We start from the raw sequence: 18003 nt of genomic DNA, 5'->3' as shown, positions 1-18003 counted from the left end.
ATGGGAAACACCTAGCTTGCGGAAGGAAGGAACTTGCCTAAGGTCCCTATGGCGCTATGGAGTAGGTCATCCAAATCAAAATGCAGCCTTCTTTTCCCAGAGCCCAGTGCCCGAGGCTCACCACCCAGGACGCAGCCTGGATTCCTCACTATCTCCCACCCCACAAATCCATCTCCCCTTGGCAGCATCTCCCCTCTGACTGCCGCCACTCTGGTGCAGACCCTCAGTGCTTCTCACCTGGACTAGTAGAATAACTCGAGTGTCTCCCCACTCCAATCCATCCTCCAGTCAGCCGCCAAAGTGATTTTGCTAAAACAGATCCCATCATGTCACCTCCCTACTCAAACTCCAGAGCTCTATACAAAATTCTCTATTTGGTATATGAAACTCTCCATAACCTAGCCCCCTGCTACCTTTCCGGTCTTCTCACACCTTGTTGAGTCGTTTTTCAGTCGTGTCAGACTCTTCCTGACCCCATTTAGGGTTTTCTTGACAAAGATACTGGAGTGATCTGCCGTTTCTTTCTCGAGCTCATTTTCCAAATGAGGAAACTGAGGCAAACAGGGTTAAGTGAGTTGATTTGAACTCTTGAAGATGAGTTTTCCTAACTTAGCACCAGCAGTCTATCCACTTGGCCACCTAGCTGTCCTTCTCACACCTTACTACCCGCAACATGCTCATCAAAGTTCCATGACGAAGACACACCATCTCTGATTCTGGACATTTTTTTCTAGCTGTCCCCCGTGCCTGGAATGCTCTCCATCTCCTGGCCCCTCTATCTTTCTTTAAGTCCCAGTTTAAATCCCATCTCCTAAAGGAAGCCTTTCCCAAGCCCCCTTAATTCTAGCACCGTCCCTCTTTTAATTATTTCCTATTTATCCTATATATAATTTGTTTATACACATTTGTCTGCTTATTTCCCCATTAGATTATGAACTACTTGAGGGAAGAGACTAGACTGTGTGTTTGCCTCTTTTTTGTAACCCCAACATTAGCATGTTGCCTGACATATAGTAGGCTCTTAATAAATGTCTAATTACAGACTGATGGACAACTTTAATATGCCTTCAGGAAGCCTTTCCTGAGCCCCCTCAACCTGATATGATCTCTCTTCTAAGCAATGAAACACTATTTATATAGGGTGTCCCTAAAATCTGGATACATAGGCAATTTCATTGTGCATATTTTCAAGAAATGAAATTAATGAAATTTTCAACATTTTATTTGATTAGTATAAATGAGATTTCATAGGAAGACATAAGAGACACACAGAAAATCACATCAATTAGTTAAATTAATCTCATTAATATGGAAAATAGTCCCCAATAGCTAATGAAAGCTTTTATTCCATATGAAATTGTCATGGGTAAAATTTATGCTATATCTCATGCATTGCAGTTATCTTCATGTCCTTGCTATCCCAGACCATAGCAAACCCTAGGGATCTTATTCACCTTTGTATTCCTCTCAGCACCTAACTAGTACTTTTCTTCCATGCAGAAGGTTGACAAAATTTTTGTAAATGTATTGACCAATGAGATACTTATTTGATTCTCATATTGGTATAATTAAAAAGTGACTCAGAATGAGATTTTACTGAGATTAATCTTATGTATTCAAATACTGGTTCATTATTTTATTCTCTAAATGCACCCAATATGTGTGCCCAGAGATTGGACTGTGGAACTATGTAACTGTACAGTGACCCAGAATAACTCCACATGTCCCAAATCACTAATACATAAAAAGATATATATATATATATCAAAACAGCTTTGACATTATACCTTGCACTGTTCAGATTGGCAAAATTTACATATAAGGAAAATGACAGAGCTGGAAGGGTTATAGGAAAACAGGCAGATAGTCATTCTAGAAAATAATTTGAAACTATGCCCGAAAAATTGCTAAACTGAGCATTCCCTTTGATCCAATGATACAGACATATTGCTAAGCCTATGCTCCTAAAGAGATCAAAAAAAAAAGGAAAAAGATAAAGATGTGCAAAAAAAAAATTGTAGTAGCTCCATGGTATCAAAGAACTAGAAACTAAATGGGTACCCCTAAAATGGAAACTGATTGAACAAATTATAGTATATGAATTAATGGAATACTATTTTGCTATGTGAAATTATGAAGGATATGGTTTCAGAGAAACCTGAAAAGACTTGTATAAACTGATGCAGAGTGAAGTGAGCAGAATCAGGAGAACAATTTATACAATAACAACAATAACAAAAACTTAAGAACCTGGATCAATGCAGTGACAACTATTTTAGACGGTCCATGCTACTCTACTCCTGACATAGAAGTGGTAGATTCAGAATGCATATTGAGACTTTTTTTTTAACATGGCCAGTTGAAGAATTTGTTTTGCTTGGTTATACATATTTGTCTTTTAAAAGGTTTTAGATTTTTCTTTTTCAGGGGAGGGGAGGGAAATTTTTTTGTTGTTAATAGAAAAAATTAAAAAGTTTTAAATACATAAATAAAATAAAGAGATTAGGCTAAATTTTTTATGCAAAGATTTTATTAGGTTTCCTTTCTAATTCTAAATATATTGACTTTGTGTAAAAACTTTTCAACTTTATTTATCAAAATCTTCATTTTATCTCCTGTTCAGTTACTTCTAATGAATGGTTGAGAAGATTAGCCATGTGCTTTATGGTCTAGATAAAAAGAAAGCTGTCCCTACTCTGAGATACTCAAATACAAACAATAAGCTCTTAGGAATATTTTAGCAGAGGATATTTTAGTAAGAGGATATGGGGATTTCTCCCTCCTCCCCTTCAAACATCCTCAATTGTATCTTGTAACAGAAGCAAATGGCCACAGAAGATATACTTGCAAGCAGCCTAAGATGTGAATTTAAGAATAATTGCTTCCTGAATCTCAAATTTCTCTATAGAGAGAAATTCAAAGAGCCAGAGTTTGGAGCCTGGAGTAGGGAGCCTGTTTTTGGAAAGATAGCAGGCTATAGAGCCAATAGTCCCAAGGAATAGAACTAGAGAATTTTCTTACTGATCCTAGGTTAAAGGTATTGAAAATTTTTGAAAGAGCCTGGTTTCTAGCTTAGCCAAAAACTGGAGATTACAGACTATGGTCAGTTGGCAGAGCAATATTCCCTGCCATGAGCTGGCCCAGTGAACCCATCTGAGTAATGTGCTCAGTCAAGAGTAGACCCAATGAAACCAGGGAAGCAATGATCTCCACCAAGACATCTCACTCACTGAGGTTTGGCACAGAAACACCAAAAAAAGTACTTCAGGAGCCCTTCAGAATCAAAGGTATGAATTAATTAGCACCCCATGACACTCACATATTAATCCCTCAACCATCTTTACTATGCTTACCCACTTTCCCTTTGATGTTGAAGTATGTTGGTGAACAAATGTGCACTAATTTTATGAGCAGTTTTCTATTGTAAGACTTCTCATAATGCTATTCCTATAAGTATTTTTGTTTTGACCTAATTGTGTATTTTGGCTAACTATTGAAAGATAACACATCAGTGGGAGACTTATAAGCCATAGTTGTAGGGATACCAATAAAACTGGGGTACTTGTCCTCCAGGAAATTCAACCTGCAATTTGTGGGATGATTCAAAGGGACACCACACAAGATTAGGAGCATACTATGAACATAATATATTTAAATATTAGCAAGGCCTCTAATGAAATCTCTCTTGCTATCCTCATGTAAAAGACAGATATGGCATGCACGATAGTGTAATTAGGAAGATTAAGGAATGATTAAATTGAGGGATCAAGATGGTAGAGTAGCAAGAAGTTGTAATGCAAATCAGCATAGCACAACTGAGGATTACTGCTGTGAAGAATTTTAAGGGTCTAATAACAAGGTATAATGAACACTATTCAGAACTGAACCTTATTCAAGAAACTAAAGCATATCAATTCATAACAACATAACAACTTATTACCAAGGTGGCCACATGGTCTTAAACAAAATATATCATTTTGTGTATGTCATAATACTCAGTATGTAACATGGCACACAGCATATATCATTGCATTCAATATATAACATAGCATTCCCCAAAATCCTTGTTTATACAATCAGGGGGTCCTAGGCCAGGGTCTTCCCTAGCACAACACATCCTTAAGGGGTAGCAAAGAACATAAACACCCTCCACCCCTAGACCACAACAGGTTACAATCCCCTCATTCCAAACAAAATATCCAACTAAAGTCTTCTTGGGGTCCTTCTCCTTCTCCTCTCACTGCTGTTGCAGGCTCCCACCTGGCACTCTTACTGCTTCTGCCTTGCTGCAAAGTTTTCATCTTGACTCAGGGTGTAGGGCTGTGGGCTGACAGCTTCTGGCTCCTGCCTCGGTTCATGCAGGCAGCTCTCCACTCCTGCTCCTTGTCTCTGTTGGGGAAGGGGACTGCTCCACTCCAAGCTCTCTCTGTTCCTGCCTGACAGCAGGCTCCAGAGGTTCCTGGCCCTACTTATGTCTTTGGGAAAACAAAGCTTAACAGGGCAACAATATTTATACATATCACCCACTCAACCATCTTAATTCACTTTCAAAATCTGAAGGCTCCTTGATAACAGCTCTTAAAGGTTTAAACTAAGCTTTCTTCCTGAGGGTAGGTCTCTGCCCTTCAGCTCAATTCACTTTCACAATTCCTTCAATGAGTCTCTGCTGCTCATCGTCTCAGCTTATTTTCAATGCTCATCTTTTTCCTCTTGGTTCACTTGGGGAGGAGGGGTGCCCTTAGCACCAGGTACCCAGAGTCTTCTTCCAAGACATCAGGCATTCTCAGAAATGAGCCCCAAGGTGTTCTCAAGCTTCCAGTTTACATACAGTTTTACTTGAGTTCTGATTGGCTCAGTGCATGTGAGTAGCCCACATGTGCTACCTGATTGGCTCAGCATTGCGCCCAAAGGCATGAAAGCCAATTCAGTAGGTAATGTGCTTCAGTTTGGGATTATCAGGGATTAATCCTTCAGATGTTTACAATTTAGCTTTAGGCTGGGAAACTGAACTCCAAAAGAAAAAACAGGAAAATATCCTACTTTGCTTACTGTTACAGAAGTACAGTCAAGCTCTTCTCCCCAATACCTCCAAAAAAGATCCGAAAAATTCACCAGACTGAGTCCTGATTGGGAAAGCCAAGAGAAAAAAATCAGTCATTTTTCCCCACCTAGGTTGGCATAAAGAGACAGAAAGAGAGGTCCATGGACATTGGAGATGGCATCTAGGCAGGAATGAATAGAAAGATGTTAAAACAGGACAAGAAGAGATCCCAAAGACGGCACAAAGGGGCCTACACTTGAGCAGGGTACAGGAATAAATGTAATCTAGCAACTCTATTGCTCAGCACCCAGGTCTAGGTCACAGCTCCAGAGAAGACCAAGGAAGTATCTGTCCCTGGAGTGGTATTCCAGAGTGAGGAGTTCTTGCTGGACCCAGGCTACATACCAAGCAAGGAAAACGTTCAGAAGCAAGCAGTAACTGGGTGGCTTAGACCCCCAAGAGCAGAGCAGGGTCTCACTTCCAGTTTCTGTTCTGGTCTGCAGAAGAATAACTAAGTCAGGAATCTGAGACCAAAAGGAAGCCTGCAGTTCTTGTACTTTCAACCAACAAAGTTTTCCATCTGGCTGATAGTGGTTGAATCCAGCTACAGTCTATTGGAACTCAAAAAAAACCAGAGACATATTGCTCAGATCCAAACCCTGGTCAGGAATTTGCAGAGTTCAAACCACTGAGGAAATCACTTTGGTAATATTGAGCTCTTGCAGGTTCCCAACCTAAACTGTTTCTAAATAACATAATATGCAATACCCAGGAAAGCAGCAGCAAGACCAGTTCAGACATTTCCTCCAGAAATGGGCATGCCTGGGCTCTAACATTAAGTCTGAATCAGGAAGTAGGCTGCAAAAAATGAGAAGAAAAAAAAAGAATTCCACCATTAAAAGCTATTGTCATAATAGGGATGCCTAAGGCACAAACCCAAGAGAGAATGACTCCCAAAAAAAGTGACGAAAATATAGCTTAGGCACAAGTTCAACTAGAATTCCTGAAAGAGAGCAAAAAAGTTTAACAGGATGCTTAAAATATTTTTTTAATAAATGAAATGAGACTGCCAAAAGAAAAAAAAATGGAAAAGAAATTAGAGCTGTGAAAGAATTAGAAAAGCAATTAACAAACAGCTTGGCATGAAAAGTACTAAACCTTACCCAAGCAACAAACTTCCTCAAAGTTAGAACAAATAGAAGATAATCATTCTATGAGACAACAAGAAATATTTTTTAAAACAAAAAATTGAAGAAATTGTAAAGTGTCTCATAGTAAAAACTGACCTGGAAAATATATCAAGGAGTGATAATATAAGAATTACCTCAGAATTTAAGAAGACTACCTGAAAGTCATGACCAAAAAAATGAACCTTGACATGACAATTCAAGAAATCATGAAAGAAAATTGCCTAAATCTTTTAGAACCAAAGAGCAAAATAGAAATAGAAAGAATCCATCAATCTCCTTCTGAAAGCAAAACCTCAAAATGAAAACTCGCAGAAATGTTATAGCCAAAATATACTCACACCAACCAGCAAGAAAAAAATAATTCAATTACCAAGGAGCCACAGTTACAAAATTTAGCAACCACCACCATAAAGGCACAGAGCTTGGAAAACAATATTCCAGAAGACCAAAGATCCAGACTTATAATAATAAGTTTATAATTTACCCAGTAAATAATTTACCCAATAAAACTGAGTATAATCCTAAAAGGGGAAAAATAGATAGATCTTTAATGAAACACAGGATTTTCTTATTGTTCATCCTTTGATTTCAAAGAGGACCAAAAATATCACAGGGTGATGTCTTAACTGGGTATGAATTAGATTTAAGTGAGGCAGAGTTGCATAAAGCCATCATCCTTACTTTCTCTTCCAAATATCCCTGATGAAAAGACCAGAGCTGCAGAGAAATGTTAAAGTGCAGACACAGGAGGGGGCGGAGTCAAGATGGAGGAGTAGAAACAGGACCTCTGCATGGCTCCCGACCTCACCACCTCCAATCCATGTAAAAGAGGACTCTGAACAAACTTTGAAGCTACAGAACCCATAAAATGACACAGAGAACCTAACCTCCCACTGAGGACAGCCGGCAGGAATCAACCAGAGCATCCCTCTCAGAGCTGAGCCCAGCCACTTGGGAACTGAGGTTTTAGCCCCAGGGTGGGCCTGACCAGCCGCCAGCTGGAGAGACTCCAGATCACCAGCAGCTGTGATCGTCCAGAATTATCAACACACAGATGCTAAGGACAAAGTGAGAGGTCAGTGCAGTATGGACTTTGGGACCCAGTAGTTGGGAGTACAATGGCTTTTGCCCCTGGGGCAAGAAGCTGCTGAGGGCTGTGAGGGGGCCCTGCCACATGGCAACTTCAGCTCCTGGCCTGCAGACTGTAGGGGGACCAAGAGACCAGTCTGAGGGGTAATCGCTCTTGCTGTAACCTGCTTGGACCTGGATTTCAGTCTAGGGTGGAGGTCCTAGGGTGTGCAACTAGCTTGCTAGAGTGTGTGGAGGACTCAGAGAGGGCACCCAACTAATACCTCTGGCAGCTGAGAAAACCCCAGGCTGTGGTAACAGAGCCCTACTGTGGAAAAAAGCCCAAAAGTCAAGTAATTGAGTGGAAACATGACCAGGCAAAGGAAGCAAAACAAACAGAAGAATCCAACATTAGACTCTTATTTTGGGAACAAAAAGGATCAAAGCATGGAACAGAAGGAAGACAGTGAAATCAGAACTCCTGCACCAAAAGCTTCAAAGGAAAATATGAGCTGGTTACAGCTTAAGAAGCAGATAAGAGAAGTGGAGGAAAAATTAGGAAGAAGAATGAGAACGATGCAAGACAATTACGAAATGAGAGTCAATAGCCTGACTGAGGAAAATTATACCTTAAAAAATAGACTAACTCAAATAGCAAAAGAGGCTCAAAAAGGCAATGAGGAGAAGAATGCCTTAAAAAGCCAAATTTGCCAGATGAAAAAAGAATCTCAAAAGCTCAATGAGGAGAATCATTCCTTCAGAATTAGATTGGAGCAAATGGAAGCTAATGACTTTATGAGAAATCAAGATGCTGTTAAACAGAGCCAAACAAATGAAAGAATAGAAGGCAATATTAAATATCTCATTGGAAAAACCACTGACCTGGAAAAGAGATCCAGGAGAGATAATTTTAAAATTATTGGACTACCTGAAAGCCATGATCAAAGAATGAACCAAGAAATCATCCTCCAAGAAATTCTCAAGGAAAACTTCCCTGATGTTTTAGAACCAGAGGGCAAAATAGAGCTTGAAAGAATCCACTGATCACCTCCTGAAAAAGATCCCAAAAAGAAAACTCCTAGGAATATTATAGCCAGGTTCCAAAATTTCCAGATCAAGGAGAGAATATTACAAGCAGCCAGGAAGAAACAATTTTAATATTGTGGAAACACAATCAGGATAACTCAGGATCTGGCAGCTTCTATACTGAGGGATCGAAGGGCTTGGAATATGATATTCCAGAGGGCAAAGGAGCTGGGATTAAAACCAAGAATCACCTACCCAGCAAAACTGAATATCATGTTTCAGGGGAAAATATGGTCATTCAGTGGAATAGAGGACTTTCAAACATTCTTGATGAAAAAAGAGTTGAATAGAAAATTTGACATTCAGATACAAGAAGCAAGAAAAGCATGAGAAGGTAAACAGGAAAAAGAAATCATAAGGAACTTATCAAAGTTGAACTATTAACATTCCTACATGGAAAAATGATAATTGTAACTGATGAAACTTTTCTCAGTATGAAAATAGTTGAAGGGAATATATATGTATGTATGTATGTATGTATATATATATTGGGGAGGGTATATGGGCATATGAATACATATGTGAATGTGTGTATAAATGTATATAGATATACATAGATAGAGGTCACAGGACCAATTTCATAGGAAGGGGTGATACTTAAAAGGTGAAATTAAGAGGTGAGAGAGGAATATCATGAGAGGAGATGGGGAGAGACAGAATGGGGTAACTTATCTCATATAGAAGAGGCAAGGGAAAATGGTTACAATGGAGGGGAAGAATAGGAAGGCAAAAGGGAATGGGCCAACCTTATTCTCATTGAATTTGGCTCAGGGAGGGAATGAAATACACACTAAATAGGGTATCTTACCCTACAGGAGAGTAGGAAAGAATGGGATGAGAGGGGGGATGATGGAAGGGAGGGCAGGCTGGGGGGGAGGGAAGTGGGAAGCACTCACTTTTGTAAAGGGACAGTATCAAAGTAGAGAACAGAACAAGTGGAAGGTGGGATAGGAGGAAGGTAAATATAGTCGGTCTTTTACAACATATCTACTATGTTAATGCTTTGCATTAGCTACACATGTACAACCAATACTGAACTGCTTATATTCCCAGTAAGGGTGGGTGACAAGGGAGGAAGGGAATGAATCTGGAATTCAAATTTTTAAAATCAAATGTTTAAAAAAATATATATATATATATATATTATTAATACTATTTTACATGTAATTGGGAAATAAGATATATAGGCACTGGGGTAAAGAGATCCACCATGCCCTACTGGAAAAGTCAAAGTGGGTATGGGAGAAGATATGGGAGAGAGCAGATTGGAGGAGGGGATATCCTGTGGGACTGCTATTTTGGGGTGGTGGGTAGGGGAAAAACAGGGAGAAAATTTGTAACTCAAAATCTGGTGGAAATGAATGATATAAATCAGAAGTTAATAAAGCATTTGAAAAATGAAAAAAAAAATTAACAAAGCTGAAACCTTTTAAAAAAATGACAAGAAGGATGATTTCCAAGAAAACATGAGATCTATATGAAATGATGTAAAGCAAAATGAACAGAACCAGGAGAACATTATACATAGTAACAGCAATATTGTATGATGATCTACTGCTAATAACTTAGCAATTCTCAGCAATACAACAATCCAAGATAACCCCAAAGGACTAATGAAGAAGCATACTATTCACCTCCTGAGAAAGAAGTGATACTATCTGAATACAGACTGAAGCATGCTATTTTTCACTTTCTCTTCATTCTTTTTTTTATTCTAATCTTTTTGTACAAAATGACTAATATAGAACTGTTTTACATGACTGCACATGTATAACCTGTATCTGATTGTTTACTGTCCCAGGGAGGGAGGAGTGAAGGAGTTAGAACTCAAAACTTTAAAAAAAAAAAGTTAAAAATTGTTTTAACATGTAATTGGGGAAAAAGTAAAATATTATATATTTTTTTTAAAAAAAGGGCAGACACAGGAGTCATGAGAAACATAAAAAAGGTAAACTTAAGCAAACAATCATAAACAATTGAACAAGGATAAACTGTTTACATTCTAATATGGGGAGAAAAGACACAAGTCCTCTCAGAACTATATCATCAACAGGGGTCATAGAGGGAATCTTATTAGACAAAGAACTTGAGAGTGGTTCATCTGTATCTTGATGGTCTTCATGGAAAGGGAGGGAAAGAGGAATACACTGGGGTAGAGGAGGGTAAAAGAAAGGAACTATGGGAAATAATATCTCACTTAAAGCAAGGAAGTAGAAGTTTATAGAAAGAGGAAGTAGGGGAGTAGGTAACACTTGAGTTTCACTCTCATCTGAAATGATCCAAGGAGAGAAGAATATGTACAAATACTACTGGGAACAGAAATATATTTCACTCAACTGGAAAACAGGAGGAGAAGGTAGAAGGGGAAATAAAAGTCAAGATAAATTAAGGGAGTCCAGGCAAAACAAACTTTAAGGATATACAAAAATGTTTATAGCAGCTCTTTTTGTGGTGGCAAAGAATTGGAAACTAAAGGTGTGCCTATCAATTAGGGAATTAGTGAACAAGTTATAGTATATAACCTTCATGGAATACTTTGGTTCTGTAAGAAATGATGAAGGAGATTATTTCAGAGAAACCTAAAAAGATTTGTATGAATTGATGTGAGTGAGTGAAGTGAGCAGAACCAGAACAATTTATGCAATATTGTAAAGACAAATAACTTTGAAAGATTTAGGAATTCTAATCAATGGAGTAACCAATCACAGTTTCAAAGAACTCATGATAAAACATGCTGCTCCCTCTCCTGATAGAGAAGAGAAGAACTCAGAAGTACAAATGGACACATATGTTTTTAGACATGGCCAATATAGGAATTTGTTTTGCTTGACTATGCATGTTTATAATGGGAGTTTTTTTCTTTCTTTCTTTCTCAATTGGGAAAAGGGGAGGGAGAAAAGCAGATTTTTATTGATTAAAAAACTAAAATTTTTATTTAAAAAATAAATGGTTAAATCACTATACTCCCCAAAGTGATAATTAATGGATTATTTTCAAGGAGGGAAGTCTCTCTAGTGGATCGCTGAAAGGCAATTCAACATCTTTTGAATGACTTGAATGACAGCCTAGATATCATACTTATCAAATTTGTTAATCAAACAGTGCTGGCAGGGAGCACTAGTCTATTGGATGACAGACTAGGGAGCCAAAAAGATATCAGTATGCTAAAATGATGGGGCTGAATCTCATAAGAAGAAATGTAATAGGGATAAATGTAAAGTCTGAAGTTTGGGTTCAACAAATCAACTGTGCAAGTATAGAATAGAGGGACATGGATAGACAGTACTTTTTTTTTACAATCTGTCTTGTGAAAAGGGTCTGGGAATTTTCATGGACGAAAAACAATCAATAATTATATATCATATATAATATGATAATGTGAAATGTCAACAATGTAACAAGGTAGTAAAAAATACAAATTCAATCATAGAATATGTTAATAGATTAATGGTATACAAAACAATGGATATGATAATTTCTCAGTCCTAGTCAGACTATATTTAAAGTTTTATATTCAGTTCCAGACACAGTGTTTTATGAAGGACCTGGACAAACTGGAATCATGTTCACGCTAGTATGGCCAAGAGACTGAAGAACATGCCATATAAGTGTAACCAGCAGGTGGCACTGTCTAGCAAATTTGAATCTTGCTTACCCCTGACTTAATAATTCATAAAATTCAGTGACCTTGATTGACATGGTTGGTCTTATCTCTGCTATATGAGTTTATAAGAATTATTAGGAAAAAGACCCCCAAAATATGAATCTATCATGATTACAGCACAAATCCCCCAGAGTCAAGACTAAACTAGGCTATTTTAGACCAAGGTGCAAACCTCTATCTTATTTAGTCCTATATGTTTCAGGCATTCACTGGCTTTGTCTACTGCAGTCTCTCTCTTCATGATTAATTAATAGATATGAATTATAAGAATTTATGACTGGTCACAACTTTATATGAAACAAAATCAGGAATTATTTTAAAGAGAGAGGAATTTTGCAGAAAATGCCTGCTTGCTGCAGGTATAAGGGAAGGAAGAGGGGAGTTAAAACTTCACTGGTTGCTCTTTCACTGGTTTCAAGGAGCTAACAATAATTAGCAGCTTCAGTACATTCAAACTACATACAACCCTTCTCAGAAATTCAAATAGGTGGATCAGCAAGCAGGGGAGAGATCTAGCTGCGTCACTACTCCCAGTCTCAATCTCCATTCAAAGTCCCTGCTGGAGCATCTTTCTCACTGACAGTCTGACCACAGCCTGCCATCTCAAAGCTACCCCTTTCTCCTTTTATACCTCTCCAAAGCCAAACTGAAATCAGATCTGAGTAGCTTAGGCTTGACATCCTCCCACTTTATCTTCTGATTCTACCCCCTCAAGGCAAGGGGCTGCTGGGAATACCTGATTACCTAAGAATTAAGGGAAGTACAGATGTTCAGACTAGAGTAGGGAAGACTTAGGAAGAACATAATAGTTGTATTCAAATGTATAAAAGGTTGTCTTTAGAAAAGAATCTTCTTTTTGGTTCTAAAGAGCAAAATTAGGAGCAATAATGGGTAGAAGTTGCAGAGCGGCAGATTTGGGATCAGCACAAGATCATCCTAACAGAGCTGTCCCAAAGTTGCATGTGCTGCCTCAAGAGGTAATGAGTTCCCCACCTTCAAAAATCTTCAAGCAAAGGCTGGATGAGAAATTATCATCTCCACTGTTTTGTATACCATTAATCTATTAGCATATTCTATGATTGAGTTTGTATTTTTTTTTACTACCTTGTTACATTGTTGACTCATATTGTTTATAGTCCATGAAAATTCCCAGACTGGACATGAGGATGTTGTAAAAAGGATTCTTGTTCAGAATCCAGAGATGGTATTAGAGAACATCACAGGATTTAGAGTCAGAAAGACCTGAGTTAGAATTGCCTCATAGCCCAGTGAAAATTTTCTTATGGAGCCACCTACAATACTGAGACATGGTCACCAAAAAAAACCCCAAACCTTTTCTTTTATGTAAAATCTGTGTGTGTTGACCATGTTGCCCATGTCCACGTGGACACACACACACACACACACACACACACCTAAGTGCAGCTTGTGGGAAGGTACAGATAGATGTTTCTGGAAAGTCTGAAAACTCTGTGTATCTCACAGAAAGAAGGAGGAATGTCTCTCTTCTCTAAAAATCTCCAACTTGGTTCCCTTCATGCATGCATGCAGCTTCAAGTCATCATTCTCACTAGGAGAGTTATGTAATATGCTCCAGGCTTGAAAACTGGGTTATACTAATTATCTATCTATCTAATCATCATTCTGACTTTATTGGGAGGTTGATTTGTTTTACGATTACTCCAGTAATTTTTAGACCTGAACCTCTGACCTCTTTGAACTAGGAATGGAGGAGATGGTGATGCAGATAGTGAGAGGCTTGAAAACTAAGGATAAATGTGATACTTGTCCTAGAGATGAAAAGAGCATGAAAACATTTTAGACTTTTTTTCACGTTTAAGGAACTGTCAGATGGAAGAAAAGGCATGTATGTATCATAGATCAGGAGCTAAATGGTTCCTCAGATGCCACTGAGTCCAACCAACTTCCTCATTTTACAGATGAGGAAACCAGGGCACAGAGATGTTAAATTACTTACTGTCAGAAACACACTTGTGGGGATAACAGGACTTCCCGGGCATGGTCAGGGAGGTAGCCTGGACCAGCTTCCACTGATCACTGCTTCCCTGGGGCCCTTAGAAAGATCCACACGACATAACCCTTAAAACAGCAAACCCCTTCTCACTGAAGAAACCTCACTTCTCACAAGAACTCAGAAACAGTGTGTGCAGAGGAAGGTGTTTATTATGCTTCTGGCAGGGAAGTGGGTGTGGTGCTCGCTAGGAACACACCCACACTGATGAAGAAGCAGGAGTGGTTATACAGTTCTGTCCTTCCTGGTAGACTTAGGGTTAGTCAAATTCCTCACTCTATTTCCCTACATTCCATATGTGTGTGTGTGTTGTATATATACAGATTATATATATATATATATATATATATATATATATATATATATATGCAGATTACATAGGCATGGTATGTGGATATGGTATGAGGATACTTGTGACTGGGTATGACCCCTAAGGTCCTAGCTGTTTGCTACACCCCACCTTTCTAGTTCCCTCTGGCCATTGTCATAGTTCCAGGAAGACCATGGTCTTCCCCACTGAAGAGGTTACCCATAGAGAAGGTTAGGGTTGCTCTGGAGACCCCAAAATACCAATACGCCAGGTCCTACCGAATGAATTCGGCTCAAGTCTTCCCAGCCAAAGAAAAGTAAAAGTTTGCTTGTATCGGACACAGAGTATGTCTGTGCTAGAAAATTCTATGGCGCTCTCACACCACATGGAGGGAAGATGGGATCTCATATACAGAAAGTTGTAGGAGAAATCTAGAGGAGGAGTTTGGGGAGGGTCTTCAGGAGAAGTCAGATGAGGTCAGAGTGATTAAGGGTGGGAAGTTGCTGGAGGCTACCTGGAGACTACAGACAATGGTGGACTAGGCCAGTTCAAGGATTTGATATTTTGATAGGTTCAAGGGTGGGAAGTAGATGGACTATGGAGGGCTAGGCTAGTAACAGAGGTCTGGGCCCAGCCATAACAGTAAGGCTTATGGCCTCATGCAAATATCTCATCAATGGGACGATTTAATCAGAGTTAAAGGGGGATTCCCAGATTACCTCAAAGATTCAAGTACCTCAAAGATTCAAGGAGAGCTCAAGGGGGCTCCCAGAACCCATACCTCATCACCATAGCTATTGATTATCTTCCAATAGCTTTTGTGGGAGCAAAACAAGATACCATAATATCACCTCTTACACTTTCCCAGGGGTCACATGGTTGGAATTGAATCCAGATCTTCCTGATTCCATGTCTAGTGCCCTATTTGCTATGACTTGTTGCTTCATAATTTTACAACATTCAATTTTCATTGTTTCATTGTTCTTTCCACGCACATTGGTGTAGTCATTGTGTATATTCATAGTATCATAGATTTAGAATTGGAAGGGACTTCAGAGACCACCAAGTTCAACCCCCTCATTTCACAAATGAGAAAACAGAAGCTAAGAGAAACTAAGCAACTTGCTTTGGATCAGATAGCTAGCAAATAAAGTAGAATTTGAACTCGGGTCTTCCTGATTCCAAGCCCAGCACTTTGCCACCTAGATGCCTCAACTAGGTATTTTCCTGATTCTGCTTAATTCACTTTGTATCAGTTCATATAACTCCTTCTATCTTCTTCCATATTCATCATGCTCATTATTTCTTACAGAATAGTAATATTCCATTGTATTTATGTACCATAATTTGTTTAGCCATTCTAATCGTTGGGCTCCTTAAGAGCACAACTAAGAATAATGGGCCCAACAATTGGAATGGCTAAACAAATTGTGGCACATAAATACAATGGAATATTACTACTATATTTCTAGGTGGCAAAGTGAATGGAGCACCAGCCCTGGAGTCAGGAGGACCTGAGTTAAAATCTGACCTCAGACACTTAACACTTACTAACTCTGTGACCTTGGGCAAGTCACTTAACCTCAATTGTCCTGCCTTCCCCCCTCCAAAAAGAAAAAAAAAAAAGAATAATGGGCAGAAATTGTAGTGTGCTGATTTGACACAATGTAAGAACTTCATAACAATTATGGCTATGTAACAATGATATATACTGCTTCCTTTCAGTATATGAGAAGAGGCTGGTTCAAATGTTGCAGTCTAGGGGTGGTAGGAACCCCTGAAATTCAAGGATAAAAGAAGTGGGTCCTGCCTCAAAAGAATTCAACTCAAGCCTTCTTTTAGTCAGAGATAAAGTTTATTAAAACACCAGTTGTAGTGGGTGAGATTCCTGTTGAGTCTGCACTATTGGTCAGATTTTAAGAATCTGAGCAATTTAATGGGGGCCAAGATGGACATTATATAGAGAAAGACTGGGAAGATCTGGATGTGATCAAGGAGTAGTCAAGTAGTCTAGCGTGACTGGGAGTTAACAGAGAAGGGGTCTAGATGGAATTAAGGGAGAGAAGTGGCCTGAGGCAATCCGAAGAGCCTGGGCGAGGTTAGAAGTAACAGAGAATTGGAGATTGGGGGAGGGTCAAAGCCACAATTCAAGGACAGTTGAAAGGATTATTTTGGGAAGGACTGGGTGCCTCAGGTGAAAGCCAGGGACCTGGGCCATGTGGGAAAGTCCAGGGCCTTTTAGGAGTCCATCATTAGTACCCCATCATTCCCCCCTCAAACAAATAGGACCTAAATTATTTTGGGGTAAGGGGGTGAAGGTCTTGGCTTCTGGAACTGCTTCATGCAGGCAAGGGACATGAAGCTGTCCCTATCATGCATGGTCCTGTTCAAGGGGTACATAGCCTGAGCAGTCATCTGGAAGTTGATGGCTTAAACCCTGGAGGAGACCAACCTGGCAAGGAGCTAAGCAAACAAAGGCCAAACAGGCACAAGAGTAATACAGAGAAAAGACAATTTCTCTGGAGAGAATTAAAGATGGTTGTGGCAAGGCCAAAACATAAAAGGAAAAGAGTATGTATGATTTCACCTCTTTTTACCCACCTGTCCACTGGAGGAGGCTGGGGCCTTTCTAAACAGTAGGTCTCTGGGTACAAGCTGAGCAAGCCCAACTGACTTATTGGGTGACTTCTCCTGTCTTACTGCCAGTAAAAAGAGACTTTATCAGAGACAGGAGGGCATTCTTCCCCAGTTGTGTGGCCTGGTATAAACCAAAAAGAAGCTTCCACTGGCTCTCCATTGGGATAAGCAGTTGACCGGAGAGTACCTGAAACCACCCAGAGGGGGAGAGAGAGTATCCCCCTCTTTTTTGAAGCAAGGGCCTGCTCTTGGGGGCTGTAGGAAGGTGTGAAGGGATCAGGGAGCTGTGGGAGTAAATAAGCCAGTATGGTTAACTGGTGGGTAGCATTCTTTGCTGCAGTGTCTGCCAGGCAATTTTCCACAGCCTGATCTTTCTGGTGACCTTTGCAAAAGATAACACCTATCTCAGATGGCTTTTGAACAGCTTGGAGGAGATATGAAATCTTCTGGGCATGTTTGATAGTGTAAGAGATGAACCAAAATTTTGTTTCCACAGAAAATATGTCATATAACAGAATATCTTGTATTTTCTGGGGAAGGCAGGAAAATGAACGAATTAGAGAGAAAAGTCTTAGGAATGTTGATTAACCCTTCACTCATAGGCATGTGGGCCCTACTTATCAGCATATCTCAAGTCAAACAACTCCTTCGTTATACTTTAGATAAAATCCAAAACTCCAAAGGCTGGAGGAGAATTTCATTCCACAACCCTGTTTTGAATGTTAGGATTCTTCTTATATTTATGGTGAAGGAAACTTAAAACATCCTGGGTTTGGCCTCTTATCAAGTGAGGGGATTCCTTTAAAAGAATTTATGACATGTCATTTTGTTGGGGTGCTTGGGATCTATGTTTGTAAAATCAATTTGTAACATCAATTTGTAATACCACTTTGTAACATCGGTCCGTAAAACTAGTTTGTAAAATCACACTACCCACTCCCCCAGTCTCAGAGCATTAACTCTGCCCCTTCCCCC

General features: G+C 39.3%; 1 long non-coding RNA gene across 1 annotated transcript in view; it reads right to left on the bottom strand.

Annotated features, from left to right (window-relative positions):
• Window positions 1-1206: 1206 nt before the first annotated feature.
• Window positions 1207-18003, bottom strand: part of LOC138151108 (uncharacterized) — an 82859-nt gene continuing 66062 nt past the window's right edge. The window contains exon 3 of the long non-coding RNA XR_011165741.1: window positions 1207-5123. This is a non-coding gene — a long non-coding RNA (uncharacterized lncRNA). The remainder of the gene's footprint in view (window positions 5124-18003) is intronic.

Source organism: Petaurus breviceps, unplaced genomic scaffold, assembly GCF_028583685.1.
Source record: "Petaurus breviceps papuanus isolate PSGF00001 unplaced genomic scaffold, PetGlider_PUasm1.0 90895, whole genome shotgun sequence".
NCBI classification, from domain to species: domain Eukaryota; kingdom Metazoa; phylum Chordata; class Mammalia; order Diprotodontia; family Petauridae; genus Petaurus; species Petaurus breviceps.
This window is presented reverse-complemented; position numbering and strand designations above follow the sequence as displayed.